The following is a 23,692-nucleotide window of genomic DNA, read 5'->3' as shown; positions in this document are numbered from 1 at the left end:
CTAATGAAGAGGCAGCCTCTGGTAAACCCAGCAGCCCCAGGGTCACTGCAACAAGGCCAGGCTTTGAATTCACTCTTCGACCTGACATTGAGGGTCAGTGTAAAACATAGACCACCGTCTCCAAGCACAGACATTGCATTCCAAAAGGGGGGAAATAATCACAGAGGGAAAGGGAGACAGAAAAGGAGAAGGAGGGGAGAGAACATTTAGTGTTCGCCATGAGAGAGTTTACCACAAAAAGGCAGAAGTGAGTGAACACGATACCAAGAATTGAAAGAAGTCACCAAGAGAATATCACAAGAAATGAAGAAGACATTTATGTTTGTATTTTGCATTCTCAAACCAATCAGGAGAGTGACTGAGCCCAATCTGTACATCCACAAATGGCCACAAGAGGGCACTAAGAACATAAGAGCTGGGAGCAGGAGTAGACAATGCAGCCCCTGGAGCCTGCTCCGCCATTTAATACCATCATGGCTGCTCTCATCTCAGACTCAACTACACTTTCCTGATCACTCCCTGTAACCCTTCACCCCATTACCAATTCAAAATGTGTCTGTCTCCTCCTAAAATCAGTGTCCAGCCATCCATAGTGAATTTCACAGATACACGACCCTTTGAGAGGAGTAATTTATCATTATCTCTGATTTAAATCTGCTACCCCTTATCTTGTTCTCAATTTCCCCACAAGGTGAAATGTCTACACCTAATTTATTAATCCTCTTTAGGATCTTATCTACAACAATTAGATCTTGTCTCATTCTTCAAACCTCCACAGCATGTCGGTCTAAATTGTTCAATCTGTCTTCAGAAGACAAACCCCTCATCTTTGGAACCAATCTGGTTAAACTCCTCTGAACTGCCTCCAATACAACTATGTCCCTCCTCAAGTAAAAGCACCACAACCTACACAATACTTCAGGTGCAGACTCACTAATACCTTATACAGTTGCAGCAACATCTCACTATTTTTTTGCACTATACCTTGAGCAATAAATGCCAAAATTCCATTTGTCTTCCTTATTACCTGCTGTACCGCATATTAGCTCCTTGAGATTTATGCACAAAGACACCCAGATCCCTCTGCACTGAAGCACTCTCAAGTTTCTTTCCATTTCGATAATCGGCTAACTTTCTATTCTTCTCCCCAAATTGGTTCACCTCACACTTATCCACGTTAAACAGCATCTGCCAAATGTTGCCCCATTCACCAAACCTTAACAGATCCATTTGTACTTTGCTTATTTATTTGTTGCAGCTTACTTTCCCACTTATTTTAGTGTCATCTGTAAATTTGGATAAAATACTTTCCATCTCAACATCCAATCATTATATGAATTGTACACAGTTGGAGTCTGAGGACTGAATCCTGGGGCATCTCACTCCTTACGTCCTGCCAACCAGAAAGAGACACATTTGTCTGGAGTCTCAGCTTTCTGTTGGTTAGCCGATCCTCTGTGTCAGTGAATAAATTACCCCTAACCCCATGTGATCTTACCTTGTGTGATAACCTTTTCTGTGGCACTGCTTTCTGGAAGTCCAGGTATCTACAGCATCCCCATTCTCCACTTTGCTTGTTACATTTTCAAAGAACTCGAGCAAATTAGTCAAAGATGATTTACTCTTCATAAAACCATGCTGACTGCAATAGATTGTATTTCAACTTCCCAAATGTCCTGTTATTATTTACTTTATAATGGATTCTAACAATTACCCAACAGCATATATTAAACTAACTGGTCCATACTTTCCTGCTTTCTGCCTCCCTCCTGTTTTGAATAAGGGTGCTCCAGTAGCATTTTACAATCCACTGAAAACTTCCCTGTATCAGAGAGTTTTGAAAAGTTATACCCAGTGGATCCACGATCTCTGCTCTCACTTCCTTTAAGACCTGAGCAGGACCCCCTCAGGCGCTGGGGAATTGTCTGTTTTCAATCACAATATTTTGCTTAGTCCTGTTTCCCTTGATTGTTCTCAGTTCCTCCCTGTTACTCCTCATACCCTGCATTCCCTGTTAGTATTGAAATGGCACTAGTGTCCTCCACAATGGAATGTGAAGCAAAATATGAATTTAGTGTCTCTGCCATTTCTCTTTTTCCCAGGATTAACTCCCCAGTCTCAACCTCCAAGAGACCAACAATCACTTGAGATATTCTCTTCCCTTTTCTCTGCTGATAGAGGATTTTGCTGTATTTTTAATTCATTGCACTTATTTTCTTTCATAATTGCTAATGAGTGACCCTTTGTTGATCTTTAAAAGTTTACTGACCCTGACTTCATGAAAAAGCTGCGGAATGTTCAACATTCCGTTCAACACAGAGAGCTCTTTTATTTATTCACAACTCTAACTGAACCATGGGATTTCTGTTTCTAAGAGAATAATACCAGTGTTGAATCCAAACTTTCTGAATTAGGGGGGAGTTCCTTGGCCCAGTTGAGCCTGATTCTGAGACGGCTTCTCCAACAAGGACTGACTTGGCCTTGACTGTCTCCTGAAACTTCCACTTCATCAGATGTGACTGTCTGACTGATTCCAATCTGCTCCAGGCTCTCGGGCAACTTGCAGTTGGAGTAAGTATGATCCCAACAATCCAATTCAACACATTAATTTGGTTCTGCTCTACTTCCTTTTATTTGTGACCTGATGGAAGGCAAACATGATCTATTTACAGAAACCTAACACTTCCATGCTAATATGAGTTGACCAAACATCTATGAAAACCACATATTTTCATTATCCTTCCTGGTAGCCACTTCAATCTCCTGTCTATCATTCTCCCCCTGTCATCACTATCTCTCTGTTGTCCTGGTTTGTTGACTGACTGTGTAAATATGGGTACAGCAATCAAAACCTTATTTGAGACTATCAAGTAAACAATACAGCTGGCCTTCTGGAAATCGATGTATGAAGAACATGATGATAAATTTAAACATTTCCTAGTTGGTGATTCAATAACAGCTAACATTTCTTTCAATAATAGCAAAACACTGCAGCTGCTGAAAATCTGAAACAAACACAGAATGCTGCAGAGACTCAGCAGGTCTGGCTGCATCTGGGGAGAGAGAAACAGAGTTAAAATTTCAAGTCAGGTTTGGCTCTTCAGAACTGATGTCGTAGTAACACCACATTGTTGTACCTCTGCTTTTATTAACTACTGTTATCAGAGAGAAACAGATTCAACTGAGAAGATTTGGTGGCATCTGTGATGAGAGAAACTAATTTAATGTTTGAAATCTGATATGATTCTTCTTCAGAATGGAAAGTAGCTGGAAATGCTGACAGAATGGGAGGAGGAGAGAGCAGAACAGATTGTCTTTGTCTTTTGTTCTGGGCCGCTGCACAGTGGTAAAGGAGTGATAGAGATGTAAAACAGGTGTTAATGTACATCATGGAAAAGAGAAAATGAGTCCACTGTGTGGAGAGCAAGGCAACAAGACACAGCTGGGGGATATGAGAAGAATAGAGGACAAAGGGAGATTGGGGAACTCTGTATGGAGTCCTAGAGGCTGTAAATTGCCTTAGCGGAAAATAAGATGTTGATCCTCCAACTTGCACCCTCTTAGCCATCCCATAATACCTATTGATGCAGCCATCTTGTCAGGTCAACCCTCCAACAATCACAAACAGCCTTTATCTTCAGGTTGCAGTTTACCTTTGAAATGTGCACTTTGTTTTTTATGAAATGTTTTCCCAATTCAAGTTTGTCTGGTTGGGGAATCCTTGATCCCACCTCGTTGCCAGACAGTGATCTTTGTGTGGAACCTGGAGACATGTTGGGAATCAAATGTCCATCTGACCCGGTTTATTCCAATTTGCTGATGTACATCCACAAATGACCACAAGAGGGTGCTTTTACAGAAACAAACACAAGTTGTGCTGAGAGTAGGAATGTGACCAGAGTCACACTGAGAATTTCAGGGGATGAGTTGGGAGAGGGGGCAGTACAGAAAACAGGGGATTGTCAATGTAGTGAACACAGTGAGGAAATGAAATGTCTGCAGAGTGAGAAAGAGCAGGGGGATCTCAGTTTGGTACAGTTTGGGACTAGAGAGTTTCTGGCAGCTGTCTGAGCTGGGACTTGCTCTGAGATAGCTGTAACGTCACTTTGGGATGGTCACTCTGCCATGTAAAGGCAGCTGAAGGTGTGACACTTCAACCAGGGACAGAGGTACCACCTCCATCCAAGCCTCCAGCCAGTATTGCACCTGACGTTAAATCATTGTTCTCAAAAAAATAATGCCTGGCTTTTTGATTTGAATTAATACTGACACATGTACCTCAATAAAGTGAAACGTGTTGTGTTGCGAGCAATCCAGACAGATCTTACCATACAATGTGCATTAGGGTAATAGAACAGAGCCAACAACACAATTTTACAGTTGCAGAGAAGGTGAACAAAGAGCGAGATCAACATTAAATGTAAAATTTGAGAAGTTCATTCAAAACCCTAATAACAGTGGGGAAGAAGCTGTTCTTGAATCTGTTGGTGCGTGTGTTTGAGCTTTTGTACCTTCCACCTAACAGAAGAGATTGGAGAATATTGTAACCGGAGTGTGGTGGGGAGGGGTCTTTGATGATGTTGGTTGGAGGAGATTATAACTGGGGTGTGTGGGGGAGGGGTTTTTGATGATGTAGCTACCTTCTCGAGGCAGTGAGAAGTGTAGATGGAGTCAATGAATGGAAGGTTGGTTTGTGTGATGGGCGGGACTGTGTTCACAACTCCCTGTCATTTCTTACAGTCCTGGGCAGTGTAGTTGCCATCCCAAGCTGTGATGTGTCTGGATAGAAGGCTTTCTATGGTGCATCTATAAAAATTGACAAATCTTTATGGACATGCTGAATTTCCTTAGCCTCCTGAGGAAGTGGAGGTGTTGTTGTGCTGTATGTCACTTCACTGATGACTCCAGAACACAATCTTCATTGGCTGTTTTGTTAAAGTCTCCTGCCTGAACAAGATTGGTGCATCAACATGTTCTGTCCCTTTGGCGCTGCAATACTTTACTGAATCCAATCTTTCTTTTCTTATCTTTCCTGAATACCTTACACCCAGAATGACAGAACATCCTTGCTCCCAGTTTTTGAGTCAGGTCTCAATTAGTTCCACAACACCGCAGTCTCATGTGGCTGTTTCTCCCCACAGTTCACCAATATACTTTACATACAAACACTCCAGAGCTCACCGGGATTGCTTCACATTTTCTCTGATCCTAATCCATTTTGTGTGATTTCTAACCCTGTCTGTCCCAGGCTGCTCTGTACCTTGCTTCTCCTTTACTTTTTGTGAGGATTACATTCTCATCTCCAGCCATGTGTTAAAATAGTTTAAGCCCTTCCCCACAGCACCAGGAAACCATTCCATCAGGATATAGATAACCAGAACCTTCATCCATCTTGAACAGGTCCTTACAGTCACTGAACTGGACCAGGAAGTTGAAGCTCTCCCTCTTGCACTATCTTTCCAGCAACATTTTGTCACCTCATACGGTTCCATTTTTACTGTTATTAATGCAGGGCAGTGGGGATAATTCAAAACGTTCAATCTTTGAAGCTTTAGTAACTTTCTCTCCCTCTCAATCCTTAAACTCCTACTGGAGAATCTCACCCTCATCATCCCAAAGTTATTGGTTCCACCATGGACCTTCTGCCTCTTCCTCCCTGACCCCGCCCTCCAGCAGAAAGTTCTCCATTCTCTGCATGATGTCTCTTCCCCTGGTACTGGGTTGGCAGTATATCATTCCGCACTGACCTTACCAGGAGTACAATTGCTTGTTAGTCCTTTTGATGAACCAATCCAGAATTTCTATTGTGCTCCTTCAGTTCAGAGTGTAGGACTCTGCCTCCAGATACTAGGTTTGGGACTGTACTCCTTTAATGTACCATCACCCTTATCGATACTCACAGAGTCATAGAGTCTGACATCATGGAAACAGACCCTTCAGTCCAACTCATCCGTGCCAACCAATTTACCCAAACTACACTCGCCCCACTTTGCTGCATTTGGGCCATATCCCTCTAAACCTTTCCTATTTTGTCCTATCACTTTCAATGATCTGTGTACATATACACCCAGCTCCCTCTGCTCCTGCAGACATTTTAGAATTGTGCCCCTGATTTTACATTGTCTTTCAATGTTCTTTCAACCAGAATTTAATGAGCAAGTGATTTGTAGTATTGATCAAAGGGAACCAGTAGATGGAAAATAATGGATTTCTAAAATATATTAAATAAGGTGCCACAGAAAAGATTAATAAACAAATTAAAGCCTAATGGAGTCGGGGGGATATTCAGAATAGACAGAGGCTTGAGTAATAGACAGGAATCACAGATGGAGCTTGAATATTCCGATTGGCAGGAGTGGGATATCAATTAGACAGCAATATTCCCAGAGGGTTCCAGCCTTTTGTCCCTATTAGAGGGAACACCCAGTTGTTGTTGTGACCTGCTCTCCCTACCTGCCCTGAATGAATCCAGCTGCCTTTCACTGTGAGCTCAAGCAGCTGGAGGCTTTTCCTGTAAACCCAGGGCCCCTTGGATTCAGAAACATCCTGAAGGTCTCTCACATAGTGCTGCTGGTTCAGGCTCCAGCTTGGAGCTGGGCCTGCCATCCAACTGAAGTGGAAAATCTCTCTTGGGTAAATATTACAAAGCTGGTTAATGAGGATTGAGATCCCGGAATGTTCATTCTGTGGCTGTCTGCCTCCATCGAGCTGATTGTGGAGAATCTCTCCTCCTCACCAGCACATTCCAATCATCATCAAATTCTCCATTTCCACTCTGATTAGAACACACCCAATTCTGTAAAATTGCAGAACTTGGAAATAATGATGTTGTGGAGAGTCTTTGAGGGTCAAACATGTTACGAGGGTTGAACCAGCTACAAGCTCACAGCATTTCCCATCGAATCAAGCAGCAGCTTCCAGCTTATTGCCTGTTAATGTTCAATCCCTGACATCGCAGTTTCTCTCCCAAACAACCTGTTCACAGGTGGTATGGCACATCCTCTGGAGCAAAGTAGGACCTGAACCTGGGCACCCTGGTTCGGAGGTAGGGACACTATCACTGTACCACAACAACTCTGCAGTTTCTTTTTGAGGAACCAGTCAGATTGGTTCCAATCTGATTTCCACTTATCTGGTATTAACCAGTGAATTCCAAGTACAGCAAACATTGTTTTAACTTTCTCATAAAAAAAGCAAAAACTATATACCTCAAATACCGTAAAATCTATCTGTTATTCTGACCAATTATTATACTTTTTAAATTTGTTTACCTCAATGTAAATATACTAACTGTTCAATCAAATGGTCACACGAAATATGACAGTTAATTCAATTTTGATGTCAATTTCTCCTCAAATACGGCGACCTCCCATGGTGCCCGAGTCGTTAGTTGAAGGTGTAGGTGAGAAGGCTCTCTGTTGATATGTTTTATTTCAGACAAAGTTGCATTTTTATTGAAGTGGTTTATGGTGTAAATAAATGATAACGAGATGTATATACCCCCTACTTTACATTTCAATTACTGAGGGTGTGCTTACATTGATTTTTGGGGACCTCTTGATTATCTGGAATATTTGATCAATTGTATTATCGACCAGGCCAGAGATTGCAGAGATGATAACCAGGGAGCATTGGCTGAAATATGGAAGCTCTTTTTTTTTCCCAGCAGGCTCTTGGTGTCCCCAGCTAAAACTAAAACCAGAACAGAGAAAATTCATGAACTGGGAGAACTGGCCACTCCCCTTTCAGTGTACGGTGTTTAAAACAAAACCAAGGTGACCTTTTCACTGATTGTTACTTTAGGCAGAATCTGTTTGCCAGAATCAAAGTGGCCTAAGCCAGAAAAATTGGAACCTCTGCCTTTCACAACCCATTTTGGGAAAAACAAAAGACAACTTAACCTTGTTAAAAGAGCAGCATTGTTACACCATTTCAGCGATATTCTCCCGGTGTCCTTTCCAATGGTACGGAGGTGTTATTGTACGGAGTGATGCTGCAGACTCTCCACCGCTGTACCTTCACCCACCACCCAGGTGTAACGGTTCACCCTCCATTGATGGAGATCCCCAGTGGAGGGCCCTCTACAAAGGTCTCCTCCTCTCTTACACTCGGTACCTGGAGTGGACAGTGCTGTTTGTGGTGGTCCCATGTAACAGGAGACTGAGCAAGTTCACCGGGTGCCAGACCACAGGCAGAGCCTATAGGTGATGGTCTTCCACTCACTTGTCGAGTGCCTTCCACTCCAGCCCCTTTTTAGTTTTTTGAGTGGGGCTGCTGTTAAAATTCTGGTTACACTTCAGCTCCGCACTCCTGATCTACAGACACCCGGTGTGGGGAGGGGCAGACAAATCTCCCAGCTTTCTCATGACTTTGTACCTGGGCCTGGCCTTTGTTCTGGTTTTGGATCCCCTGGAAGGGCCAAGGGGGCTTCTATGTGAGCCCCTTACTGCCCCTGTCTGAGGTGGATTGATGGGGATTGGTTTGAGGGGAGTTATATTTTTAGTTGAAATGAGCAGTGGAACTTCATCAGGAGTGTTCAATGGAGACAGAGCAGAGGCAATTTATTTATTTAGTTGTTTGTTTATTTGTTTCCTTTGACTTTTCCTTGCGTTTATTTTAACTTTAGATCCCCCATGGTCCCTGCTCAATAGAGTTTGGTGGGAACGGACTTTCGGGAGAGACACCTTTTCTTTGTTTAATTGTTTTTCTTTTCCCCCAGAGTTATTGGGTCTTTTTTTTTGTTTCAGCAAAGTTTGGGGAGCTTCATTTTCTGTTGTGAAAGAGCTCAGTGGGCTTTGCTCTATGTTTTCCTGGTGCTGTCCTTGTCCTGGGAGTGTCTGATGGGGGCAGTGTCAGGGTGTCTTGGACTTTTTTCTGTTTATACCTTGCATTTAAACAAGTGAGGGGTTGCTTTTCAGGTGGGAGGCCTGTGACCAGCTGTGCCAGGAATGTTTTATATTCGTGTGGATTTAAAGACTTTATAACAATTGGTAGAATATTAATATCTTTGCTAATCTGCCATACTAAAGTTAGCACAGAATTTGGAAATGTTCTTCATGAAAAGCAACAATGTAGGTTGTTGCTAAATAATGTGGTGTAGTTGGTAAATGTTTGGGAAGGAATAAAACTGTCAGAAGCAATGTAAGATTCCAAAGACAGATGTTGGAGGGATCTGGTGAATGTCTTGAGATTATGGGCTGTCCAGAGAGTTGCCCCTCAATTGATCTACTGGATTGGATGTACAGGTTAGGGGGAAGTGGCTAACCATTACATCAATGTTATATGTAATTATTGTAATGCGAAGGGTATGAAAATGTTGTATTTCACTGGGGAACTCAGAGCGTCATTGACCTCCAATGTGAGCTGAGTTTAATGGAGCAGCTGTACTCCGTGTGAAGGTCAGATTTGGGGTGGTCTCCAGCCTTTCCCACAGATAGAGCTCTGAATAAAGATTGCTTGTGGTCAGGAACACAGGACGTAAGACTCCTCTTTGATATTTCTCCCTTCACTAAAGGCTTAATGTTAGCTCACAAAATAATCCAAAGCGACACTCAAAACATCCAACATGATATTCATCCACCACAGAAATCAATAGAATATACAAAAAAGGGATGAATGATCAAACTGTCGAGAGCTAATTGACCTACTGCACCTGAAATAACTCCACAGAGCCCAGTATCACATCATCAAGTCACTCTTGATGACACATGGAGAGTCCTTGACACTGGGCCAGCTCCCTCAGAGTGAGCAGCTTTCAAAAGGTCAGGATGCTGGGAAAAGGTGGTGGGACAGCTTTGTTAATTAAGGACGTTATTGGGGCAGGAGTGAGTAATGACTTTAGCTCTAAAGATGAAGAATTAGTTGTGTAGATATAAGCATCAGGAAAGGATAGTGTTTATTTGTGGGTGCGATTCATGACTTTCTGAGAGAAAAAGAAATCATTTCAGCTTTGTTTAAAATGGTTAAAAATCACACAATACTAGTTTATAGTCCAACAGCTTTAATTGGAAGCACGAGATTTCGGAGTGCCGCTCCTTCATTAGGTGGTTGTGACACCCGGTAAAGGAGCGATGCTCCGAAAGCTCGTGCTTCCAATTAAAACTGTTGGACTGTAACCTGATGTGTGATTTTAAACTTTGTACACCCCAGTCCAACACTGGCATCACCAAATCATGTTTAAAATGGTGATCTCTGAGGAGAAAACAGTGTCACTAATCCTTTTTTCCAAACAGCTGGCGATGGGATCCCGATCTCTGTGGAGTTACTTCCGATGTGGTTGTTGGAGCTCTGACAGCTCAGCTCCTGGACATCTCTGAGGAGTTCCTCACGGTAATTTTCTTGACCCAAAAATCTTCAGCTGCTTCTTCAATGACCTTCCCTCCATCATATGGTCAGAAGATGTCAGGGGATGTTCACCAATGATTTCCCAACTTTCAGCACCACTTATCTGATACTGAAGCAGTCCATCTTCAAACTAGGCTGAGGCTGACAAGTGGAAAGTAACATTCAAGCCACGCAAATGCCAGGCAATGACCAACTCCAATAAGAGACAATCTAACCACGGCCTCTTGACATTCAATGATGTTACCATCACTGAAAGTCCACTATCAATGTTATTGGAGTTACTGTTGACCAGAAACTCAACTGGAATTGCCATGCAAACACAATGGCTACAAGTGCAGGTCAGAGGCTAGGAATATTGCAGCGAATAACTCACCTCCTGACTCCCCAAAGCATGTTCACTATAGGTAAGACACAAAACAGAAATGTGATGACCTCCTCCCCATTTGCCTGGATGGATACAGCTCCAACAACACTCAAGAAGCTTGACGCCATTCAGGACAAAGCAGTCCATGTGACAGACACCGCATCCATCAGCATCCACTCCCTCCACCACCGGCACTCAGTATCTGTTCTGTGTATTTCCGGCAAAGTGCACAATTTCACCAAACATCCTCAAACAGCACCTTCCAAACACAAAACCACTTCCATCGAGAAGGACAAAGGCAGAACATACATGGAAATACCATCATCCTGTCTTGAAACTATATCCTTCACTGTTGCTGGGACAAAATCCTGGAATACCCTCTTTAATGGCATTGTGGGTCATCCTACAGCACAGGGACAGCAGTGGGTAAAGAAAGCAGCTCGCCACCACCTTCTCAACACCAACTGGAGACTGGCAATAAATCCTGGTCCAGCCAGAGAGACACCCATCCTGGGGCTGAATGAAGAAACCTGCACAACTCACAAAGTACCTTAAAATTGAGCCAGTGTTGTAATGTAGCAGTGAATTTGTACACAGTGAGACCTCACATCCAACAGTCTGAGACATCATCATACAATCTAGATTCGCTGACTTGGAGACAGGAAGGACTGCAGATACTGGAAACCAGATTCAATAAATGTGAAGCTGGAAAAGCAGAGCAGTCAGGCAGCATCCAAGGATCAGGAGAGTCAATGTTTCCTGCCGAAACACTTCGCCAGGATTGGGGAGGAGGAGGGAGGTGCAGAAGTAAATATGAAGGGGGTGAGGCTGGAGGAAGTGAAGGTGTGATGGTAATAGGTGGAAGCAGGTAGGGGGTTATTGTGATTGGTCGATGGGAAAGGTGGAGTGGATAGATGAGTAGGATGATGGACAGATTAGGTCAGGTCAGCGAGGTGTGGAGGAGAGTGGGAATGGAAATGGCATAGGGCGATGTGCGTGGAGGGACTTTGAGGCTGGTGAAGTCAGTATTGAAGCCATTGGACTGGGAACTCCCCAGGTGAAATATCAGGTGTAGTTCCTCCCGTTCATGTTTGGCCTCAATCTGACAGTGGAGGAGGCCAAGGATGGACGTGTCACCAGGGGGAATGGGAGGAGGAATATAAATGGATGGCAACTGGAAGGTTGGGTTGGTTGAGTCGTGCAGAGTGCAGTTGCTCTGTGTCTCAGTGATTTGGGTTAGAGGATAAATATTAGCCAGAAGATCATGGATGACACACTGCCAGTCCTCAAAGGAGGGCTGTGGGAAATGTTACATCCAATGAGGAGCGTGGACTGGTGTTGTGTTACCAGCTCATCTGAAGCGGAACTCTGTCAGCCTCAATCATGTGCTTGATCACATGACCCTGTGATAGAGAGTCATGACTTGTAGTTAGTATAGACCTATGAGGACAGAATTGTTGTACTCGGTAGATTGATATGAAAGCTTTGCAATTTTGTTTCCAGTCAGCATGTTTTTAAAAAATTGACACAGTTCTTAAGTGCAAGAAATAGATATATAATGGCATTTATCAATTTTTTTCTGAATTTAGACTGAGCCAATGCATAAACACATGTGTTTGTACAGGAGCTCAGCAGTTGAAACATATCTGCAGTGTAGTCTGCGATTACTAAGGGATCTGTATAATGATCTGGTTCATAAAATGTATCTGCAAATCTAGAAATCAGGAAAAACATAGTATATGGCATCCACAGCACGATGAAAATGCCAGAAATAGCGAGCAGTAACGTGATGGATTTCCTTCGGCTCTGCATCTCTGGATCGTCGCTGTTCTGGGTGTTGCGTTGACCTTGCAGTGCTCTGCGGGTTTGATTCGCCATCACAATGTGGTGAACAGTCAGTGCATTGAGCAGTAAAATGAAAATGTATGGCAATAGTGGGTTTAAAATTGTATCAAGCCAGTCAAAGGTGATCCATCCTGGTAAGATAAAGTACTCTGGCTTGAAATAAGCACCCCACTCTACATTGTTAATTATATAGATTGGCCCAACAGCAAAATACAAGGGAATATTTTTGAGTGAGAACACAACACACACAGTCACTATCACCACAGCTGCAGTTTCCTCCCGGCAATACTTTGCTCTCAACCTCTGGCAACAAATGAGGACAAAATGATCGACAGTGAAAGCGACCGTGAGCCAAACAGAACAGTCAACAGCTGTGTAGTTGATCACCACATTGATGCTCCTTATTGAGGTGAAGTGTAGAAATGAAAATGGGAAATAGTAGTAAAGCATGTAGTAGATGATCACATTGGAAATAATGACAAGGAGATCAACTGTCGTCATACCCACCAAATAAAGAGAGATCCCTTTGGAGAGACCACAGCCTCCACGAAATAGAAGGACAATTGTCAGGAGGTTAGCTACAGAGGAAAGAGCAGAATCTCCAGATTAATAACACAGCATTGATAAAAGATCATGAAACAAAACCAGGCCATTTGGTCCAATAGGTCTACGTTGAGGTTCACACTGCACATATGTTTCCTCCCACCAATTTAGTCTTAAAATATTGAGATATTATTTCTTTCAGCCTTGTCTATTTACTCAGATTTCCAATCAGGCAACCTCACAAATGTATAGAAATATTGCACAGATTGGAAGGAAGCAAAATCTTTCTCAAACAAGAATCCCTTTACAGAGATGGATTGAGTGGGTGTACCCTCTACCACTTTGCCTTATGACAGTCTATAATTAAACAGAAGGGTGGGCGGGGTTGCGAGGGTTTGCCCCCTTTGAACATTGATGAACTGAAATACACCAAACTCAATGTGAACACAATTGACCACAATTGTATGGGATTCAGAAATTGCGCAGGAAAAGGATTTTCCAGCAGTGTTATGTCAGAGACACTGAAATGGATGAAAATCCATCAAAACATTTGCAGGTGGAGTGATTGGATGTACTTGGTGACATTCCACATGAAGGTGGAATACTCAGCCCAATAAGAAACATACCAGAGGAGCGAGAGGGCTTGTGGGCTAGGGACAGGGCTGGTGTTAGTTCTGAGACTCAGACAGGAGCTCAGAGGCAGCTGTCCCCATGGGGATTGTAAACGTGGGAGGAGGTCAAGACAAGAAGGTTCAAGAGGGCAGATAGCCAGGGGCAGGTGGCCTCTGTACAACAGGGACATAATGGACCTAGTCCTGTGTAAGGAAACCATTGAGAATAACAGCAGCCTGAATGGAGAATGTACAATCAGTGCCTTGAGTTTACAGATAGAGGACAAACTATCTGCAGCATCTGGAGTCCCAGTGTCTGCACAGAGTGTGTCTCTCCAGGGAGTCAGTGATGTCTCTTTGTGACACATCAGAGTGACTGGGTACTCAGAGTTCTGAGTTTTAATGGTCACCCGTGGCACTGAGCAGTTGTACCTCTAGCCCTTTGTAAGCATTTGACTGAGATCTTCACAGTGGGCTGTAAGCTCCTGTACAACACGGGATGAAGGTGGGAACATTGGCAAGGGTTTGGTGTGCTCACACCTGCATCACTTTCACCACAGATAAGGTTCAACAGGCAGGAAGATGGCCACAGGATTCAGGAATCTTGCTGGATTCTCAAAACTGGAAGGTGTCATCGATTACAAGCATGTTGCTGCTGAGGTTTCAGTGAGACAACCAGGGACATTTGTAAATATTAAAGGGGCTCACTCCCGAAGGGTCTAATTAGTCAGCAATTATTGACAAAGGCTTCTCCAGATGTGTGTGTGTGTGTATTCCATGGAGGGGTCATGCATCATACAACCTTCAACACCCCTCGGTTCCATTGTTGGGCAATGTACCTGGCCATTGGAAAGATAGATTCTGAGATGGAAGGGCTGTCTATTGAAGAGATGTCTCATGATCCCAATGCGAGGCATGAGATCAGATGTTGAGTGGCATAGTAATAAGATTCACACAAGCACCAAGGTGATCTGTCAAAAAGATTGACATCCTGCTCAACTCCACAATGTCACCTCAAGCTCTGACCAGTGACAGGACCATTGTGTATGTGGCAAATGTAAGGCAAGCACTGAAAAGGATGCTGGGATACACAATATCAACAAGCCCTGGTGAGTAAACTCTCAAGTCAACATCCATCCATTAGACCAGCCAAGTGAACAATTGGAATAACTACAAATCCATCCTCTAGTGCATGTATTTAATGAAGGTTATCAGCAATACCATTTCTGAAAAGACATCATAAATCATTCCCCGCATTCTCCTACATCAAGTCAGTTTGGCCACATCTGCACTGGTCCTTGTTTTCTCACTCAGCCTCTTGCAGCACGTCAACTACATTGACCAGCACGCCAACATCTACTGCCCACCTCTGCCAACTCTGCCCAATAACTGACACACAGAGGAGAGCTCACTCCTCGGCTTTGGACCTGCCCTGGACGAAGTGGATGATATCTCCACCTTGGCAAAGGGGTTTGTGAAAGATGGCGCTGTCAAAGGAGACACCAGAGTCAAAGTTCATGGTCTAACCTGCTCCCTCAACAATAATGGTTCTGAACTCTATTGCTGCCTCCCCACAGCTGAAGGATACTTACACAATCCCACTTCCCCTCAGCTGCCTGCTCATGCCCACAGTCCTGTACAATGATGGCCGGAGCTGACTTGCTGTTCACAGCCTGATCCTTCACCCAGTGGACACCCGCCCTCACCGTGTGCTTCACTGAGGAGGGCCCTGGCACCATGTGACTTAGGTGACCAGCTCTTGGTCCCACTGTGATTATCGTTCTGGTGTGTGAGCACGTGGACCGGGCACTATCCCATCGACCTGCCTGATCCCACTTACCAACATCAAATCCAGGCCCATGTCCCAGCAACAGACCCAGACACATGGCAATAAAAACCCAGTCGGAGAGAGCTTTGGGATCCATAAATCTGAAAGTACCTGTTCCTCCCAGACAAGGACCATTTAGCACACGTCAGGTCACAGATTCCTCATGTCCTCATGGAACTAAACTAAAATTCACAAATTGCAGCATGACCTGTTTCTTGTAGGAACACCTGAAACTGGATCCAGCATGAGGAGAGAAAGAGAGAGGGTTTATACACTGAGAGATATATCAGGGGAAAGAACAGAGTGAAAGTGGGATTGAAAAGATAACACAATCTGCTTCAGCTTCTTACCAGGAACTCCAAAGATTGCAAGGAAATGGTAGTAAGTGAAAGCTATCTGTTCAATTGTTGGTAATTCCATTTTCAGAGAGGGGATGTTGTCAATTGTTGACAGATCTGAATCATCAGACATTCATCCATTATATATAGGAACTAAATCTCTCCTGTGATTTTGTGCAGATGCAGAGAGAGTGAAATTAGTTTGCAGTCTTTGAACAAACAGGTACAGTTAATTTTAATAGATATTACACAATGCAATCCTCACCTACATCGGAAGATTGAAGGAGAACAATTGGGCCAGGTCCATCTCAGGGCTCCTTGCTCGCTCTCTTAGTGCTCTCTACACGGATGCTCACAGCATTGCCTGGCCTAAATTATTCTTCCCCCCCCCCCCCCCCAACTAAAGCTTAAAGGCTCACAATATTTCTGTTGTATCTTCCCTTTGGGGCAGACACAAAGCCAGACAGTTTGTCATGGTCTCCAGCCGTCATCAGTCAAGGTATGAATATGTGATGTGAATATGGAATCACAAATAATTAGAATGGATGCCCTGGAAATATGCAGGGAAGAGGTTTTGGGAATATTGGAAAGGATGAATATAGATAAGTCTCCTGGGCCTGATGGCATTTACCCCAGGATCCTATGGGAAGCTAGGGAGGAGATAGCAGAGCCATTGGCCTGGATTTGTATGTCGTCATTGTCAACGGGAATAGTACCAGAGGACTGGAGGATAGCGAATGTGGTCCCATTGTTCAAGAAAGGGAGTAGGGATAGCCCTAGTAACTATAGGCCAGTGAGTCTGACTTCAGTGGTGGCCAAAGTCTTAGAGAGAATGGTAAGGGATAAGATTTATGAACATCTGGGTAGGAATAACGTGATCAGGGATAGCCAGCATGGTTTTGTGAAGGGCAGGTCGTGCCTCACAAACCTTATTGAGTTCTTTGAGAAGGTGACTAAGGAAGTGGATGAGGGTAAAGCAGTAGATGTTGTGTATATGGATTTTAGTAAGGCGTTCGATAAGGTTCCCCATGGTAGGCTAATGCTAAAACTTCGGATGTATGGCATTGAGGATACATTAGAGGTTTGGATTAGGAATTGGCTGGCTGGAAGGAGACAGAGGGTAGTAGTTGATGGATTATGTTCATCTTGGAGCGCAGTTACTAGTGGTGTACCACAAGGATCTGTTTTGGGACCATTGCTTTTTGTTATCTTTATAAATGATCTAGAGGAAGGACTTGAAAGCTGGGTAAGCAAGTTTGCGGATGACACAAAAGTCGGTGGAGTTGTGGATAGTGAGGAAGGAAGTGGTAGGTTACAGCGGGATATAGATAAGTTGCAGAGCTGGGCGGAAATGTGGCAAATGGAATTCAATGTAGCTAAGTGCGAAGTCGTTCACTTTGGTAGGAATAACAAGATGATGGATTACTGGGCTAATGGTAGGCTACTTGGTAGTGTGGATGAGCAGAGGGATCTTGGTGTCTATGTACACAGATCTCTGAAAGTTGCCACCCAGGTAAATAGTGCTGTGAGGAAGGCATATGGTGTACTGGGCTTTATTGGCAGAGGAATTGAGTTCCGGAGTCCTGAGGTCATGTTGCAGTTGTATAAGACTCTGGTGAGGCCTCATCTGGAGTATTGTGTGCAGTTTTGGTCGCCATACTATAGGAAGGATGTGGAAGCTTTAGAACGAGTGCAGAGGAGGTTTACCAGGATGTTGCCTGGAATGGTAGGAAAATCTTATGAGGAAAGGCTGAGGCACTTGGGGCTGTTCTCATCGGAGAAGAGAAGGTTTAGGGGAGATCTGATAGAAGTGTATAAGATGATTAGGGGTTTAGATAGGGTAGATACTAAGAACCTTTTACCGCTAATGGAGTCAGGTGTTACTAGGGGACATAGCTTTAAATTAAGGGGTGGTAGGTACAGGACAGATGTTAGGGGTAGATTCTTCACACAGCGGGTTGTGAGTTCATGGAATGCCCTGCCCGTATCAGTGGTGAACTCTCCTTCTTTATGGTCATTTAAGCGGGCATTGGATAGGCATTTGGAAGTTATTGGGCTAGTATAGGTTAGGTAGGATTCGGTCGGCGCAACATCGAGGGCCGAAGGGCCTGTACTGCGCTGTATCCTTCTATGTTCTATGTTCTATGTAGTGGATATGTTCCTGTGCAGCACTGCACGACATTGATGTTACCAATGGCACTATGTGACAACAGTGTCCAGTTTGTGTGAATGTTGTTATCCAAAGAGGAGTAAAATGAATGGCAGGTTATCGGTATCATTGACAGTCACACATGACCATCCATGTGACGCACACAGACATTTCCTTGGCAAGTCTTCTGAATCTAGATTTCTCCTCTCTTTAGAGAGCTAATAGGCCTCACCTACTTTGCTAGTCCTTGCATTTTCTGCTTGCAAATCTGCATTAACTGAGTCCTTTGCTTAAGCTCAACAGACTATGTTTTTGGTAGAATCCAGGAGAGGCATCATGGAACAAATTCAAAGCTGACAACCTCTAATTTACCTTAAACTGAACTAAATCTCCACATTTTTTGTCTTGAATATTATCCACAATAGAGTCAGCTCTGACAATGTGTGTCTTTATAAATATCCAAACGTATAAATATTGTTTTGTACACAGCAAACTTTGGTTTAACCAGCACCATGTGAACTGGAACTCTCAATAAACCAGTAACAAGTATAACCCTGAAATACCAGAAATATCACTGTAATCTCTGCAATGCCTGAGAGTGAGAGTGAGAAGGCTCGCTGTTGGTAAGCTTTATTTAAGGCAACATTACCTTATTATTGAAGTGATTTTGCAGCAAATAAAGGATAACAGAGAAGTGTATCTCCCTGTATTATGTTTCTATTACTGAGTGTGTTTTTACATTGGTTGTGTGAACCTCCTGATCAACCAGATTGTTTGATCAGCTGATCCTCTCCTGGTCCTCCAGGTGCTGGGTAGTAAAACACTTGCTGTACTGGTCTCGAATACAAGGTGACGATGCTGTCACTTTAACAGCTTGTTTTCTCCTCTCTTTTTAGCAGAGAATTTGTAAGTCCGAGGTGCAGAGGTGTCTCACAGAAAGTAAACAATTTGCGAGGCCTTGGGATGTGTTATAAGGTTGGAACAATGGAAGCAGCCTGGGTGTGGCCAGCTCACACACACCAGGCTTTCTCGTTTTTTTCCACTTGTTTGGTTCAGTTTTAATCAAAAGCCTTTGGGGTGTCAAAAGAATTGGGAGCTGCAGTGAATGTCTCTCAAATGCTACTTTCCCTGAATTTTGTCTTGATAATTTTCCTCTTGGATTGGAGAACTGCATGTGAGAGTCTGTGCCTGAATTTATCTTTTACCCAAGGGCTGTGTTGATGGGATGTTGCTGTATTGGAACAGTTAAATAATAAAAGTTACCGTATCTATTATTTGGTTAAGTTTTCCAACAGTTGAGGTTTTCTAAATTCTTCTTTCTTTTGTATTTATTGTGTGTATTATGTGTCTCGTGTTTAAATAAATTGTGATTTGTTTCATGTCGAGTTGTTTGACCAGTCACATTACATCTGGAACACGGCACTTCACATTTACCGTAAAAATAAGAAAAAGTGAGGGTCTCGTCTACCCTCTTAAAGTATTTTGTGTGTCTGGTCTTGTTCACAATAAATCTGCAGCTCTTGTCAAAACTGAAATCCGTAATATCAGGTTAGGTTTAGGATCATTGAACTCAAAGACAGCGAGAGGTAATTATTGGTGCCTTTTATTTCGGGTATTGGATCCGATTGGTTTAAGCAGGTGTGCCTTGTCTAGTAATGGATCGTTCTGTTATGAAGAGTTTTCTGGGGCTGGAAGAAATTACTTCCGGGGCTGGTAGCAAGGGGTTCGAGTAAAAGTAGCCATGGTAAAGCTTTTTGAATTGGTAAAGAGGCTGGAGCTGGGGTTGTCTGGGTCTGCAAGGAAAGGGGAGGTAGTTGTGGCAATTGCACAGCATTTAACATTGCCAAACATACCATCAGAATCTTTGGAAATAGCTAATATTCAATTGCAAATGAACCAGTTTGAATCAGAGGCAAAAGAAAAGGAAAGAATAGCATTGGCAGCACAGAAAGAAAGAGAAGATAAAATGAAGCTGTTTGAATTACGATTAAAAGCAGAGGAAAAAGAAAAGGGGAGGAAGATCCCAGCAGAAGAAAGAGAGATGAGAAAGGCAAAAAGAGAAAGTGTTTGATCTTCAGAACTTGGTAATTAGAGAAGAAAGTCAATGTAAAAGGGCAGAGGTGAAGGCAGAAGGTAAGTTCAGTGACAAAGATAGTGATGATGAGCAAACCCATTGTAGACAAAGGTCTGGTGGGGATCTTTTTAAATATGCCTAAGCATTACCTAAATTCAACAAGAAAGATGCAGAAGGCTTCTTCATTTCATTTGAGGAAGTGGCTAAATAAATGAAGTGGCCAGTGACCGTGTGGGTATTGTCAAATCAAAGATGGTAGGTAGAGCTGGTGAGTTATTTGCAAAACTATCAGAGGAAGTCCCTGGGGAGTATGAGGGGGTGAAGAAAGCCATCTGAAATACTAGTACCAGAAGCCTACAGACAATGTTTCAGGAATCTAAAGAGGCACCCTGGTCCAACATACATTGAGGTTGAAAGGATCACACAAAGTAATTTGATAGGTAAATAAGGCATTGAAAATACACCAAACATCTGACACTCTTAGAAAGACGATTATTTTGGAAAAGTTCAAAAGCTCACTTCCTGAAGCAATGAGAACACATGTGGATGAGCAGATTATCAGCGGAAATAGCTGATGATTTTGTGTTGGTTCATAAATCAATGTGTAGCATCCAGCATCAATTTCAATCTGTGAGTGATAGAAATTGAGGAAAGAGATAGTAAAGATAATTTACCACAGGGTAAACAGGAAACCCCTGAGGGGGGAAAGAGAGGTGATGAAAAGCTCAGGTGTTTTCACTATAATGAGATGAGCCACATAAAGTCACAGTTTTGATGGTTTAGAAAAGTCACTGGGAAGACAGATGGAGGAAAACAGGAGAAGCCAGTGAGTTTTGTTGAAATGATTAAGGAAGCACAGTGGAAGCTAAAAAGCTGCAGCAGAATGTACAGCCTGGTCAGGGACTGGTTCAGAAGTAAATACCAGATCTTCTTACAACATTTATTTCTGAGAGTAAGGTTTACCCATGTACACAGGATGAGCAGGGAAAGATATTACAATATTAAGAGATAAAGAAGATAGAGACAAGAGATACATACAGATGTTGAGAGATGCAGAGATGTGTAATTCAGATGGACTGTTGATAGAAAAAGTGGTAACATGTGGAATTCATGGTGAGACAAGAGGCGCTCCATTATGTAAAGGGAAATTGGGGAATTTAAAAGCGGAGACATGGTGATGGAGGTAATGGAGAAATTCCCGGCTCCAGGAATACAATTTATCCTTGGAAATGACATCGCAGGTTCACAGGTGGGAGTGCTGTCTATTGTGGTGGAAAAGCCACTGGAAAATCAGACAACTAAGGTTTGACAGGAAGTACATCCTGACTGTGTGGTAACAAGGTCACAAAGCCACAGATTAAAGCAGGAGGAAAAAATCAAAGAATAAAGATCAGGGAGTTGAAGTACAATTATCCGCGATCATGACTGATCGAATTGTTGAGAAAAGAAACAAGAGCAGGTGGAGGAGAAAATGGATATTTTTATTTTAGGGAAATTAGCTGACTTACAACAGAAAGATGAAAAACTGAAGCAGTTGTATCAAAAAGCATACACAGAAGAAGAATCTGAGTTTATTCCAGAATGTTGTTAACTTATGCCTTGATGGGGAAATGGAGATCATCACATATTCAGGTGGGTGAGATGACTCGACAGACTTTGAAAGTAGTACAATATATGATGAAACAGGAAACAGACAAGAAATCACAAATTCACAACTTTACTCGTGGAGATAAAATGCTAGTGTTACGTCCAGTGATAGCTGAACCATTAAAAACAAGGTTTAGTGGATATATTTAATCAAAGGGAGATTGAGTGAGGTGAATTATTTGACAAGAACATCAGATAGAAAGAAATCTCACAGAGTGTGTCATGTAAATACTCTCAGAAGGAGTTACCTTCCAGAGGAAAATCAAAAACAACTTAAAGATTTATCCCCATTGCATGGAGAGCTATATGGGAATAAGCTGGAAAGTAATAATCTAATTGCACATCATGCAGTTGAAGGAAATACTGTTCCAATTAAGCAATATCCTTATAGCTTAAACCTCTAAAATTGGCACAGTTTCAAAAAATGATTGAATACATGATCAAAGACAACATAAGCAAAGTGAGTTGCAGTGAGTGGAGTTCACCCATAGTAATGGTGCCAAAACCAGATAGAACCCAAAGATTATCTGAAGTCTATTGCAAAGTCAATGCAGTTACAAAATCTGATTCATATCCTATTCCACATTTGGAAGACTGCATTGAGAATGTGGGACAAACAATTTACATTTCTAAGTTGGACTAACTTTGAGGATAATGGCAGATACCTTAATCTGAAAGACAGAAAACCATTTCAAATTTTGTGATCACACTTTTCGATTCTGTACTAATTTAAAGTCATGCCATTTGTGATGAAAAATGTACCGGTCACATTTCAAAGTCTTTTCAGGATTATCTAATTGTGTGGTATACATTGACAACCTGATGACTTTTAGTCAGACATGAAAGGAACATTTGCATCATTTATTGGAATAGCACAATTGACTTCAGGAGGCAGGCTTGGTGATGAACTCAGCAAAGATTGAGTTTGCAAAAGCCCAAGTCATGTTCCTGCAACATGTTAAAAGACATGGATAGATGGCGACATGGGATGTGAAAACAAAGGTTATTGGGAATGTTGCCACACCATTGATGAAGAAGACAGTACTATGATTCCTGAAATTGAGTGGGTTTTATCTGAAGTTTGTCCTGGATTTTGTTCAACAGGATTATTTAGAAATACTAGCTTTTGGAGCGCTACTCCTTCTAGTTATCTGTCAAAGGAGCAGCGCTCCAAAAACTAGCGCTTCCAAAGAAACCTGTTGGACTATAACTTGCTGGTGTGTGATTTTTAACTTTGTCCACCCCAGTCCAGCACTGCCACCTCCACATCAGTACTGGATTTTCGCAGTGTGGTTGCTCCACTGACTGACTTACTCAAGACGTGCAGAAAATTTCAGTGGACAGCAAACTGTCAGAAGACATTTGACAGCCTGAAAGCTGCATTAACCACTGCCCAGTGTTAGCCACAACTAATTACACAAAGTCATTCAAGATGGCTATCAATACGAATGATGTGGGTGTTGGTGCTACAAGAAGACAACGAGAACATGGACAGGCCTAATGGGCATTTTTTCCAGAAAATTGAGTCCTTATCAACAGAAATATTCCACAATTGAGAATGAACCCTTGAATTTGGTGTTGGTGTCACTACATTTCAACATTTATGTTGTCTGTAATGTGTCTGAGACAATTGGATGTTAGGATCATTTCATTTCAGAAAGTGGCTAAATAAATGAAAAGGCTCATGATCATGTGGGCATTGTTGATCCAAACAAAGTTGGTAGGTAGAGCTAGTGAGGGTATAAAGTCATAAAGATGTACAGTGTGGAAATAGAAGCTTTGGTCTAACTCATCCATGCCGACCAGGTATTCTAAATTAATCCAATCATCTCCCTCTAAACTCTTCCTATTCATGTACCAGTTCATATGCCTTTTAAATGTTGTAATTGTATCAGCCTCCACCATCTCCTCTGGCTGCTCTTTCTACATACTGACCACATGAAAATGTT

Source organism: Hemiscyllium ocellatum, chromosome 10 (assembly GCF_020745735.1).
Source record: "Hemiscyllium ocellatum isolate sHemOce1 chromosome 10, sHemOce1.pat.X.cur, whole genome shotgun sequence".
Taxonomy (NCBI): Eukaryota; Metazoa; Chordata; class Chondrichthyes; order Orectolobiformes; family Hemiscylliidae; genus Hemiscyllium; species Hemiscyllium ocellatum.
This window is presented reverse-complemented; position numbering follows the sequence as displayed.